Source organism: Seriola aureovittata, chromosome 22, assembly GCF_021018895.1.
Source record: "Seriola aureovittata isolate HTS-2021-v1 ecotype China chromosome 22, ASM2101889v1, whole genome shotgun sequence".
Classification (NCBI taxonomy): domain Eukaryota; kingdom Metazoa; phylum Chordata; class Actinopteri; order Carangiformes; family Carangidae; genus Seriola; species Seriola aureovittata.
The window spans coordinates 9,532,947-9,545,549 of NC_079385.1; positions in this window are offsets into that span (position 1 = coordinate 9,532,947).

Sequence of the window (12,603 nt, forward strand, 5' to 3'; positions counted from 1 at the left end):
ATGTGAATTTTCATGTTGTCATTTTTGTATCATTAGCTAGACTATATTAACATTCTGTAACTGTACCTCTGATAGTCTGATGTGGTTAGCCATTCCCACTACAAACACGCAATTTAATTAATATTTGTACAGGTTAAAGAAATAACATTTTCCATTATAATGTGAAACGACACAAAAATACAGAGGAACAGTTGTAATAGATTATGGCTAAAGCGCTAGTAGCATAAAAAGCTAGTAGACAAACGAGCCTTTTTCTATAAAAGAATGAGATGAGCTATTGGCCTAAAAAAAATGCTAATTCTCTTTCTGAAAATGATACAGTTAACTAAAACATGTCTTTATACTTACCTTTCAAACATGCTAGCTTGTCTGGGCATTCTTACAGGAAAGTTTCCCATCCTCTTTTGATGGACTTCTGGTAGACTAGTCCGTTATATTGCTATTTACCTGTTTTATTTTGAACGTAGCTGAAATACACATGTAGCCTAGCTTATTCAGAAAACACAACAAGTATTTGTTTAATTTTTCCTAATGTTTGTTAAGAAATCCAGTCCAGTCCAATTTAATCACAGCTACTTCTATCCAACTGCCAGCTGAGATTTACATATGTAAAGGAGAGAATCCCGAGGAGTACGTGAACGCGACGGCATCGCCAGCGCAGCGAGAAAAGGAAAGCGACGCATTCTGGGACTTGTAGTAGCACCCCAGTGACGTCAATGAAGGCCCCGTTATCCGTAGCATCTTCACATTTGAAGGCACACAGGCTGTTCATCTGTTTGTTTTCATCTGCCTTGCTGATGTGAAAGTATTTCGCATGGCACCATGTAAAGTGATATTCATGCATTTCCACGACACTGGTCAGCAGTAGTCTTAGAGCTATTAGTTGATTTTTAAAGGAGAGAAAGACAAAAAGAACCTGATGAATGCACTGGTTTACAGTGAAGCTCTGACTGTCTCTGGAGCCACTAAACCCACCCATTACAAAGAGTTGCAAAGCAAAGATTTACATTTAGCCATTGATATGCACATTACAGTCCCCAAATATCAGGGTATTGGTGTAGAACATGACCTTGTAACAGTGGAGAGTCCTCTCTTGGACACACGGGCGATCTACTGGGACAACTAGTGCATGAAAAATACATGAGACTGTGTGAGGAAGAAGCAGAAAACTGGAGGCCAAAATGAAAGAGTTCAACACACAGCTCTCAATGTGTGTGTGTGCAGGAGAGAGTGAGTTTGTACATGTCTGTGCAGTTGAGTGCATGTACACCCAGATTCACACATTTTTTATGAGACAGACTGTCCTCTCCATCGCATACATTCATGTTATTCATACATTTTTTCCCTTTTCTTTCATTATGTACCAACTCATATCATCTGTCTGGGTGTAACTGGTGTGGATACAAAGGAGTTTTGTAAAAAAAAAAAAAAAATAATAATAATAAAAAACCCAATCCTAATGCATGCTCATTTCCCATGCTGCAAATGGTGCATTAAAATGCTTTGAAGTGTCAAATATGCCTCTCTTTTCTCTCTGTCTCATCATCACTAGTTTGCATGTCCACTTACCCACCCACCTTTGTAGTTTATATGGTGCATTATAAACGGGTGTGCCATGAAAAAGCAAGCAACCCGAGGGAACCATGCGGCTGGCTTTGTAGGTTAAAGTGCATACCATGTGCTCAGGGCATCCATGGGTCCCTTCCCCTTTTCTTATCTGCCCTGTTTCTCTCACTGTACACAGACATACAGTGTGTAGAGTAATGGCCATGTAATAATACATTTGATTAAAAAGCGGACTAGAACGTAAAGCTGGATTAATTTTATAGTGTATTTCCACATTGCACATCCTTCGATTTTTCTGATTGGAGAGGTGGGGGGTTGCGGGTACAGGGTGTGGTGGGGTGGGGTGGGAGGTTGTGGGGGATTGTCGGAATGTTCTACTCCGCATATGAATAAATCATAAGCCGGGGAGCAAAGTAAGACAGAAACCCCATGGATTCATCCCTGAGAGGACAGCAGACTGGAGCCAGTGTGCTCTTTTAGAAAGTGGAAACTAGACTATGTTCTACATCAGTGAATCAATGTGTAAACTTCAGCTGCCATCATGTTTTGGTTGCGATTGCAGTGAAAACGCGTTGGCGAGGCAAACACGAAAACAGGAATGGGATAGGTGAGCCAGACAGAGCTGAAATGGTGCGGTGGTTTATTGTCAAACCTTCACCCCAATGTAATTCATACAAAATTATATATTACTGTAGATTTTCATCAAATTTATGTGACACAAAAGCATACAATTTGTTACTTCCCTAGTAAGAAATCTTTATTTACACAGTGGTGGAATAAGTTGCTCAAGTATTGTACATTCCCAGTCCTATACTTATATTCCTATACTTCAAGGGAAATGTAGTTTTTACTTCATTACATTTATTTGGTAGCTACAGTTTTCAGATTAAGATTTCACATACAAAACATATAGTCTGTATATTAATTATGATGCATTGTTAAAAACTATAACATCAAAGTTCTGCTTAAATGTTAATGCAACAAAAATAATGATCCAGTGATATAACAACATAATACTGAAAGGGCTCATTGTGCTTAATGTGTATTTTTTACTTTTGAGTAAAATTGTGTTCTCTGTTGTTGTTGAACCTGAATAGTTCTTCCTCCACTGCATTTACAGAATGCAGTAAATGTAAAAAAGAACGTAAATTGCGTCTTTTTTATCAGTCAGTGCCTCAAGAATACACAAAACTATTGTCATATTGTCTACCAGTAGCATCTACATACATATATTTGCAGGCAAATTGACTGTCCTTTTGGTGTCTGTGAACCCATGTGTCACTGTAAGTCCACAGACTTACAAAGAATGATGAAGTGGCAACTGAGGGACTGAAGGATAAAAGGACCATATCTGTTCACTGACCACACTGTGAAAGGATTATCATGGTGGATTGAGGACAGGGTCAAGTCACCTAGCATTCTGCTCAGGTGCTCTTTCTCCTTCCCTTCATCTCCTCTTCCCTTTCCCTTTTCCTTGTGTCCATTCCCAGTGTCCCCACATTTCTTCATGTTTGCTCAGAGTTTCATCAGGGAGACACATATTTTTCCTGCAGGGTGTCGTACTTAGGGGTGTGACTGAAGATGATGGAAGGAAGATACAGTCGACCATTTCCACAAACAGTCCCACTACCCCAGATGGGCTCTGAAGATTGTTCAGCATTTCTGCCACTCATCCACCAGTCTCCTTTTCATCTCTGGCCCATGGGCACAAATAAACTCAACATCTGTGACGCATAAATCAAAATGGTCAGGGTGAAAAGAAGAGAAGAGATCTGTATACTTCGCTTTAGCCTCAGCCATGGCTCCATTGCTTTTGGAACATAAACAAGTTGCATCTAACAAAGGAGATTAAAGATGACATGGTCACTGATGCGTTTTAAAGCCACAGCCGAGCCTCAAGTCTCATTTTGGGACAACCCTGGTTTCTGTTTCATGTCCTCTCATTTTTTCTTTCCTTAGAGACCTTTTGGCTATCAAAACTACTACATGACTGCAACTGGTTTATTTGTCAAAAAGTGAGACTGCACAGGGCTCATTTAGTTTGCTGGCCAGTTGGAGCAAAAATGACACCGGCTTATCTCAAGAGAACACTGCCTATCACCTCTTCTCAGCACTTCTCAGCTTTGATTTAATTCACACCAGGAAGTGTAGGTCAGATGGGGGAAAAACATATGCCTCCCTCAGCTCATGCACAGCATGCAATATCCTCAGCTCCAGTAGAAACAGGACGCTATATATAGCTTAGAAAATAGGCTTTGCCTTACAACAAAAACACACGTCTTTGTACATTGTTCTATATGAAGACTGAATTTTACAACCCAATACCCCTGATAAAGGATCTTCAAACAGGAATGCTGGTCTTAATTACTTTGCTTTTCTTAGACAGCACATTTACAGTACTGGCACATTCACCATAGCTTAAAAAGGGATTAGTCATTTGCTCTTTCTATATATTATATATAATACCTTCCTGGGACATAATCCTCCCATATTACCCATTCATATTCAGACAAACGAGAATCTATACAGATAGACACATATTATTAGAAGTACAGAGTTCACACAAATGCAAGAAAGACCAGATTCTTCCTGTGATATGTGTGGATATTAGCAGCCCATAAAGTAGGAGCTATAAACATGACAGGCACTGTGAAAGTGTTATTTCATCCATAAAACATATAATCTAATAAATACTAATCAAAGGAGGTGAAAAAATTAAATGCCATGAGTCTACAGTGGCTTTGAGCTGAGTGCTAACATCAGTATGCTAACACACTCACAGTGGCAATGCTAACTCACCGATGTTGAGCAGGTACATGTTTCCCATCCAGTTCAGTGTGTTAGCAAGCTAAAACTTGCTAATCAGCACTTCAAGCAAAGTAAACCACAAATGTTTGCTGTCACAGTCAAGCTTATGGTGGTTCTAGAAAACTCAGGGGATCAACCAAGTCAGTAGGATTCATCTCCTGGGGACCATGAATGCTTACAAAATTTCATGGCAATTCATCTCATAGCTGTGGACCAAAGCGGTGGACTGACCAACTTACATTGCCATCCTTCGAGCTACCCCTCGGTTCATATCCTTCAAGACCAATGAAAATCTATTAATTTGTCAGAAATTTGAGCCTTACTCTTCATAGCCTCCATCTGAACACCATGAATGATGAAGCAGCATATACAGATCATAGCGACTCCGGATGAGAGGAATGTATCAGCTATCAACTTTTCCTCCTCCTCTCCGCTGGGCCTTCACTTCAAACCTTGTTTTGGCTGGATGTAAAAATAGACCTCCTCCGTCTCCCTCCTCAGCATCAGCACAGAATGCACCATGGATGATTTTTCATAGGTTTGATATGCAAAACTGCAGTCAGAAGTGATGAAACATGACTCGCTGTACAGGAATGGATCCTGTCACCTGCAAGTGTTCACCGTGGGAATCAAAAGATTGAAAAGTACAGTGTTTCCCCTCATGTTAGCTCTCATCTAGTTTAACCGCTTCTCTGATACACCCAAAACATTTACTATCAAAAAGCTCATGAGTCACTGCAGACAAGCAAGATCCATTTATTTTTCTCTCTTCAGCTAATGCTTGTTTTCAGCTGCTTTTCCCCTTTGAAAAGAGATCTCTGCTTCCTCAGTCACAAAGTGTTTTCGGTTCTCAACATATTCCCAAAAAGATCTTTGATGCCCAAGGGATCTGAGCCTCATCTTGTTTCAAGATATCAACAAATGCGGTTGAAAGGAACAGCTCAGTCCTCTTTACCAAACCTCATCTGTTATCTACTTTAGCCTATGAAGTGGTCTCCTCATTAGACAAGCACTTCAGCTGCCCACAAAATCTATCATGTGGTCATTTGCCGCCATGACAAAAATCAAGACATTTTATTTAAAAACTTGTACCACTATATGATTGTGAGTGGTCCTACAGTCCCTGAAGACCTCAGATGCTTAACTTTAAGTAGATGTTGTACAATCCCGCTGTGTATTGTCAGTTACTTTAATTCTGAGCAGAGGATCTCTTATAAGATTATCTTTTGAAAGATACAACACTTTAGTAACAGAGGTTGCAAATTATAAAGTGGTTATATTACTCATATTTGTTACAGTTTGTAATGGTTTTGGAAGACTTACAAACAATATTGTCTCTCAGATAGTGGCCCCTTTGGACGGCAAAGTAAAACAATCAGTTTCGTTTGGAAAATCACATCCTCACAAGATCCATTAAGTTGCTGTTTTGGAACTTTTGATCATATAACATGATCTTCATAATCAGATCATGTTTTTTTTTTATATATTTGAATTAAAATCTGAGATTCAAAGTTCAGATTAGATTTTGAAAAACATCATTTGAAAAAGTAATCACTGCCAGGTCCATTTCATAGCTATTTTGGAGCTTTCGATCATATCATGTGATCTTCATCAGCAGGTGGAGCTTGCCCTGTTGTTATTAGTTTCTTATTTTCATTCATTTTTATCATCTGTCTATCATGTCAAGTTTCTTTCAAAATTTCATGCTCAAATCAAATGAAGGGAATCTAACTGGCACTATAAAGGTGGGAAACATGCAGTTCCAAACAGGAGAAAATAATGCATGCTTCATGGGCTATGTAAATGGAAAAACACAAACATGGTGCATCTTTAAATATGTTCTTCCACAGATATAGAACGGATGTATAACAGGTGCTACGATGACTTTGAGTGTCCATATTGTGACAGTGAATCCCTACATTGGATACATGTGAAAAACTCTTGATTCATAATACCGAGATGAGCTGTAACCATAAAAGCCACAGTACTTCATTTCTTCAGGTATCAGTTTTTTTGGTTCATGGTAACAGCAGGCCACAGATTGGGCATTTATGAGTGTGTTTTTATGACTAACATGCTCTGCTGGGCCCCCACATCCCCCGTGCTGTTGCACATTGTGGGTGCAATATTACAGTATCCAGCCACCTGGACCCTGACACCCACCAGCGAAAACATAATTGTGCCTGCGAGTGTATGTACACACACACACACACACACACACACACACACACACACACACACACACACACACACACACACACATATATGCTGGACAGATGGTTGTCATAAATGGCTGTATCTGTTAGCAAGTTGAAAGCAATCCTTGGCAATGTGTCCCCTCCCCACACCTACCCACTGACCCACATACATGTTTCATCTCATCAGCTGACAGCACACTCATACACACGTGCATGTGCCCACACACACGCACACACACAAACACACACAAAAAGTCAAATATTGCCTTTATGCCTGGCACACAGCCTTAGACTCTTAGCTTAGTCTTTATTCATTTATTTACTTAAGATCCCCCTTTTTTTTTCAAGAGTTCCAATTTGAAAACAGTCAATTTCAACTGAAAATGTTAAAAAGTTACTACTTCACACTTATCACTATAGTGCAAGAATAGAAAGATTGAGCTTGAGGCATAGCAACAGAAACAGCAAATGGTCAGTTACAAAAGTGTTTGCACACGTCTAGATCAGAAATAACATGTTGTTCTTTCAGCAAAGACCAATGGATTTTCCCATGAGAGATCATCTAGTGGACAGGGAGTGACGACATCTTATGTGCTAAAAATGGATTACTAGGAATACAGAAGTAGAAATGGATAGTTAGCACAAGAGTCACTGAGAGAACAGTAATACCAATACAGAACCAAAACTACACTAACTAGAAAATTCAACAAAAGTCAACTATATAGAGGAATAATTAGGAGGAATGAAACTCTACTTCAGTTCCCTGATTTGATTCACTTATTCTGACAGTGTTCAAATTAAAGGGTCATCTCCAGGTTAAATAACATGTTAAGAGTGCGTGTTTAGCAGTGCGCAGACATGCAGTCTTTTGTTTTCTACGCTTAGTCATCCGTCTTAGTCATATCTGTAAAACCACAGACCAGCAATAGCCTGACCAGCTCTAAGTGCTGTTTGCTCTTTTCTGGTCGGTGTTCAGCTGTGCTATCAGCCTGTTGGTCTGTGGGTGTTGGTGTGAGGAGCACAGTGTGAGTGAGTGAGTGAGTGAGTGAGTGAGTGAGTGAGTGAGTGAGTGAGTGAGTGTACTGACTGTAACCGCCTCACCTACATACTCTAATCCCCATGAAGAAGTGGCATATAAGATCCGCTTGCGAGTGAGCTGATCATTTCTGCTTTTGTGATACATTAGGCCCTAGGTGCATAAAAAGTTTCACAAAGGGTGTGATTACCATGGGTGCATGTTTACATGGATAAATAAGATAAGAAAAAAAAACCTGCTGACACATATAACTGTTGCCTATGACACCTCTGACAACCTGGGCTGGAATGACATACTGTAACTGCTAATGCTTGGTTAAAGGTCAGCAGCTGGTTAATCTCTGGAAAAGATGTGGCTGCAGGAAGTATGACCTGGTACACAGAAATATATTTTCCATATCACCCTGTTTACATCATTGAGATTACTATGCTATGTTTGATCATAATATATGTTGTACAAAAACAGCATGTTTCTGTGCATGTTTGAATGACATGAATGAGTTCCTCCGGAGTCAAACTTATTATAACTTAACTTAACTTAAATTATGTGCAACTGGAAATCAGGGCTCATATCTGCCAGCAAGCTAAATTAATTATTTTCATTTTACTTTTTCAATGTTACAAATTTACTAATCTTACATTACCGTTCTTGATTTTATTTAACGGAAATTTGGTGGAGAGATAACCCAAGGTCAACGTACCAGTTAATTAAATTTTAGTGGTGATAAAAATCTGGGATTTCCGACATTATATGATTATCTTCTTCATTATTGTAATGGCGAGCTCACACAACAGTGGGAAGGTCTTACAGTCTCTTCTAAATCAGCTACCAAAGAAAGAAAATCTAAATTTAAACTGTTATAAAGGCTTCATTTTTGCTCAGAGTTGTCAGTAACTAGTAGTCAATTTTTCTTTTATTTACATCCAAGCTTCAAACTGTTCTTTTAAAGACCCTGCACACATAAAGGCCATTCTTAATTGCTATTGTTTTGTGTGTATAAGTGGTGTGCACGTGTGTGTGTGAGAATGGCTGAGTACCGTGGAGTGGCGTGGGCTTGTCAGGAAAACCAGAAACAGGAAAGACTGATCTGAAAAGATAAGTCAACAAAATTACAAATCACAGCAGGATATGAAACAGCCTAGATTTACTGCACTGGGAAGCTGTATCTGCCACACTCTCTCACATGTTGTATACATCTGGCCATTACAGGCCTCATAAACAATAGAGCAACATGGTGTGAATAGCACAAAATGTGTGTCTCTCATGTTTCACACAGTGATGGGATAGATTTTAGCATTACTCTCCATCTTATGTAACTACTTTACAGGCATATGTTAACATGTTAACTAAGGGAAATAATCGATGCTTATTTAACTAAGTGTGTAAATTCAGCACTATGCCAGTTCCTGTTAAAGTCTGCACCGTCAGTGTCAAGCGAACACTTTTTATTGGCTTCAAACACTCAATCCAGAACCTGATCAGTTCTCTCCGTGAGCAAACAACACTGCAATCAACACTTGTCAATAATAAATAACTGTCGCTGAAAAATCAACATTCATTAACACAGGAATAGCTGCGCGCTTGTGTTCTTGTACAATGTTTTGAGCATCAAATGCTCTTGGTTACAAGTTGGAGAAAGGGGGTAGAAAATGAATGTGACACAGTGGGAAAAGCATGGCAAATGAATATTATGTGTGTGTTTCCGTGTGTGTATGTGCTTTCACTGCATTAAGGCACAGATGAAAGCTGAGTGGAGGGAAGGTCTGTGCCTCCTGGCTCAGTGGGAGACACACCAGGCTTTACCGCGATAACCCTTTTGACAGTGAGGTGAGGGGGTCTGCGAATTGCTCCGGAGACAGCAGTGCAATACAGAGATATATCCACATGGATGCAAGAGCAATACACGCACACACACACACACACACACACACACACACACACACACACACACACACACAGGGGCTGTTTTAAGCCCACAGAAAACATAAAGAAATGTAAACAACAGAGAGCAAGTTAAAAAAAAAAAAAGAAAAGGAGAGAGCTGTGTAAAAATTATGAAACTGACAGAAACAAGGACAGACGTGCAGTGAGAGGCGGAGAGAGACAGACAGCTATGGACAGATTTGCAGCAACAGAGAGACAGAAAAACAAACACAGATCCATTCTGCCTCCCACATCAAAAAACCTTCTTTTCCAAATGTCAGGGCAGCTGGATATCAGGCCTGCCTATGCTCGCTGTGTCAGGCACATCTGCCCTCTTGGTTTGATTTGCTGCCTTTAAACCCTGACTGTCAGGATGTCTTCTGCACGCAGATCATGCACTGCAGTCTTTTTATTGTTCGCATATCTGATATGCAGCTGAAGGGGAGATGACCATTTCTCATATGATGAATTGATGTATGAGAGGTTTAGTGAGCGACAGGAAGATGGACAGACCTGGAGATATGTACAGTGGGAGAGAAGCAGCGGCTGTGTTCCCATGATTATGATTTACCACCCCAGGTAGTGTATGTTTAACCCAGATGGACCAGTCATACCTCTGTTCTCACCATTGCACATTACTCTGAGAGGGGGAAGTAAATAGACTGTGTTCAATATGCCTGACCACAATGTTGTTAGATGAGCAGGGTTTCAGTTTATCTCTGTGCTCGGCTGTTGCTTTTCACCCCCTTGAGTGAAATCGAAACCCTTTCTACACTTCAATAAAAATGACACCGCTTCACCTGAACAAATATGGATGGCAGTTCAACCTTTAATCTGGGGGATACAAAGCAACAAACTGCCATCGCCTCCATAAGACCTTCTTATTTCACTTAAACACATTTGCTTCTCTTTGTCTATGTCTATCTATCTCCCTCCCTCATCTCTGGTCTGTCAGAAAGAACCGAATCCCAGCGGGTATTCTTTTCTCCTCCAACTGTCACAAACGATGACATAACCTTTAAAAGCCCTATGGCTCGCTTTCTTACATCAGTCTGCTCTATTTCCGAACAGCAGTCTGCCATGATTGCAGCAATTTTTCACTGAACGCTCAGCCCACTCTATTATTAACCGAACATGGCATGTAGCACTCTAAAATGAAGACCAAATCAATAAAATCAGTACAATGCATTGCAGCGTCTGGAAATGGTAGAATACACATTAATAAGGGTCTGGTATTAAACTATCAACAGTGAGAAAGTAGTGCGGAACAAAATAGAGCTACAGCCTGATTTACACACATCAGTGTTTTCTAATTGCACATAGTTTGAAACACATATTAAACGATATGTTAAAGGAATGGTTCAACATTTTTGGAAATACACTTTTTTCACTTTCTTGCCAAGAGTTTTGTGTGAATATCGATGCCACTTATGGTTGTCTGTTAGATATAAAGCTACAGCCATTAGCCAGTTAGCTTCACCTAGCATAAAAAACTGGAAAGGAGGAAACAGCTAGCCTGACTGTGCAACAGCAAAATCTGTCTACCAACACTTCTAATTATTATGTTACATCTGGTTTACCTATGTAGGGAAGGGTGTTTTATGTAACCGTAGTTGAACCAGTACACACACAATCCTAACAACATATAATGTGGATCTATGCATCAAGCAAGCTGATTGGTTGATTTCTGATTGGAAATTGATTTCTGTTCCCTGATTTCTTCTCCATTTTCTTTACATTGTGATATACTTCTTTCTAGGGGAAAATATAAAGGCATAACAGAACCACATATGAATTTTTCTTAACAACAGCTGTGTATGTTCCCTTTCGTTAAGCCTGGAGAGGCAGCTCCAGGTTTATGTGTATAACCGTCAAGTTGTGGTTTTATGGGAGGATATGTGCTGGACCATGTTTTGGCAGGGGAAGCGACTTCCTGGCATCTTCGGTTTATGTACAGGTTAAGCAAAGGATATAGTTTATTGGAGAGTGTGTTAGGGGAGGATTTTGTTACCTTCCAACAGAGCCAGGATGGCTGTCTACCCTGTTTCCAGACTTTATGCTAATCAATGCTATGCTACTGCTAAGATAATCAGCTGCTGGCGGTAGCTTCATATTTTCCATACAGATATGGCATTGATCTTCTTATCTAGCTCCATGTAAGAAAACTAACAAGCTTGTTTCCCAACACATCTACCTATTTTTTTTAATACACATACAGTATAAGCATACTGTATGCAACAAAGCCATGCATTCTATCTATTTTTAGCCCTGCGGCTTGAAGCATCGTGTTATCGCGAATGGCAACATGCTATGCAAAGTTGCATTTACCTAAGGTCAGTAGTCACAAACTGGCAGGACTTTGAGGCATCGCATTCGGTGATTCACCTTCATGCTGGAGCTGTATAATGTGACTGCGTATGAAGCGGCACACATGGAGGCATCTGACATGAAGACCCGTATTCCCCGTGCCCTCTAGCCTCGGGCCTAGTCACGGTGCTTTTGAAGATACGCGTACATGCCTGTTAGCAGCTCACATACATACACGAAAGCACACACCAAAATATGATCTAGGTATCTTTGATCTCTTTGCTGGCTGCATACATTACCAGGGTGGATTTGTGGTAAAAGCACCTTGGAGGAAGAGAAAGCTGGAAAATTATGAATTCTCTGGCAATTCTCTAGAGGGAGTTCAGGCTTTATTATACATGAGGCAGGTTGGGGGGTTGATTGGATTCATGGCTGTCATTTTTCTTGAAGGATGTGTTTTTACTGTGAAAAAAAAAAGGTAACATTTAGATATTAGTTACTCCAACTCCAAAATTTAGCATGTTTAGTAAGTGTATGGATAAAATGATAAATGACAGTAACGGCTTTAAAAAAAAATCCAGATTTTCTGGTCATGTTTGTGAACCGCTTGGCCAGTTTAGTACAAGACACCTAATCAAAGCAACTAGTACAGGATAGTGTCAAAATGCTTGATATCTTGTCCCTTTCTATTGCCTAAGCAGGGGCAGGCGGGGGTCCACACAGGCAAACACAGGTAGGGTAAAACACATGCACATAAACATCATC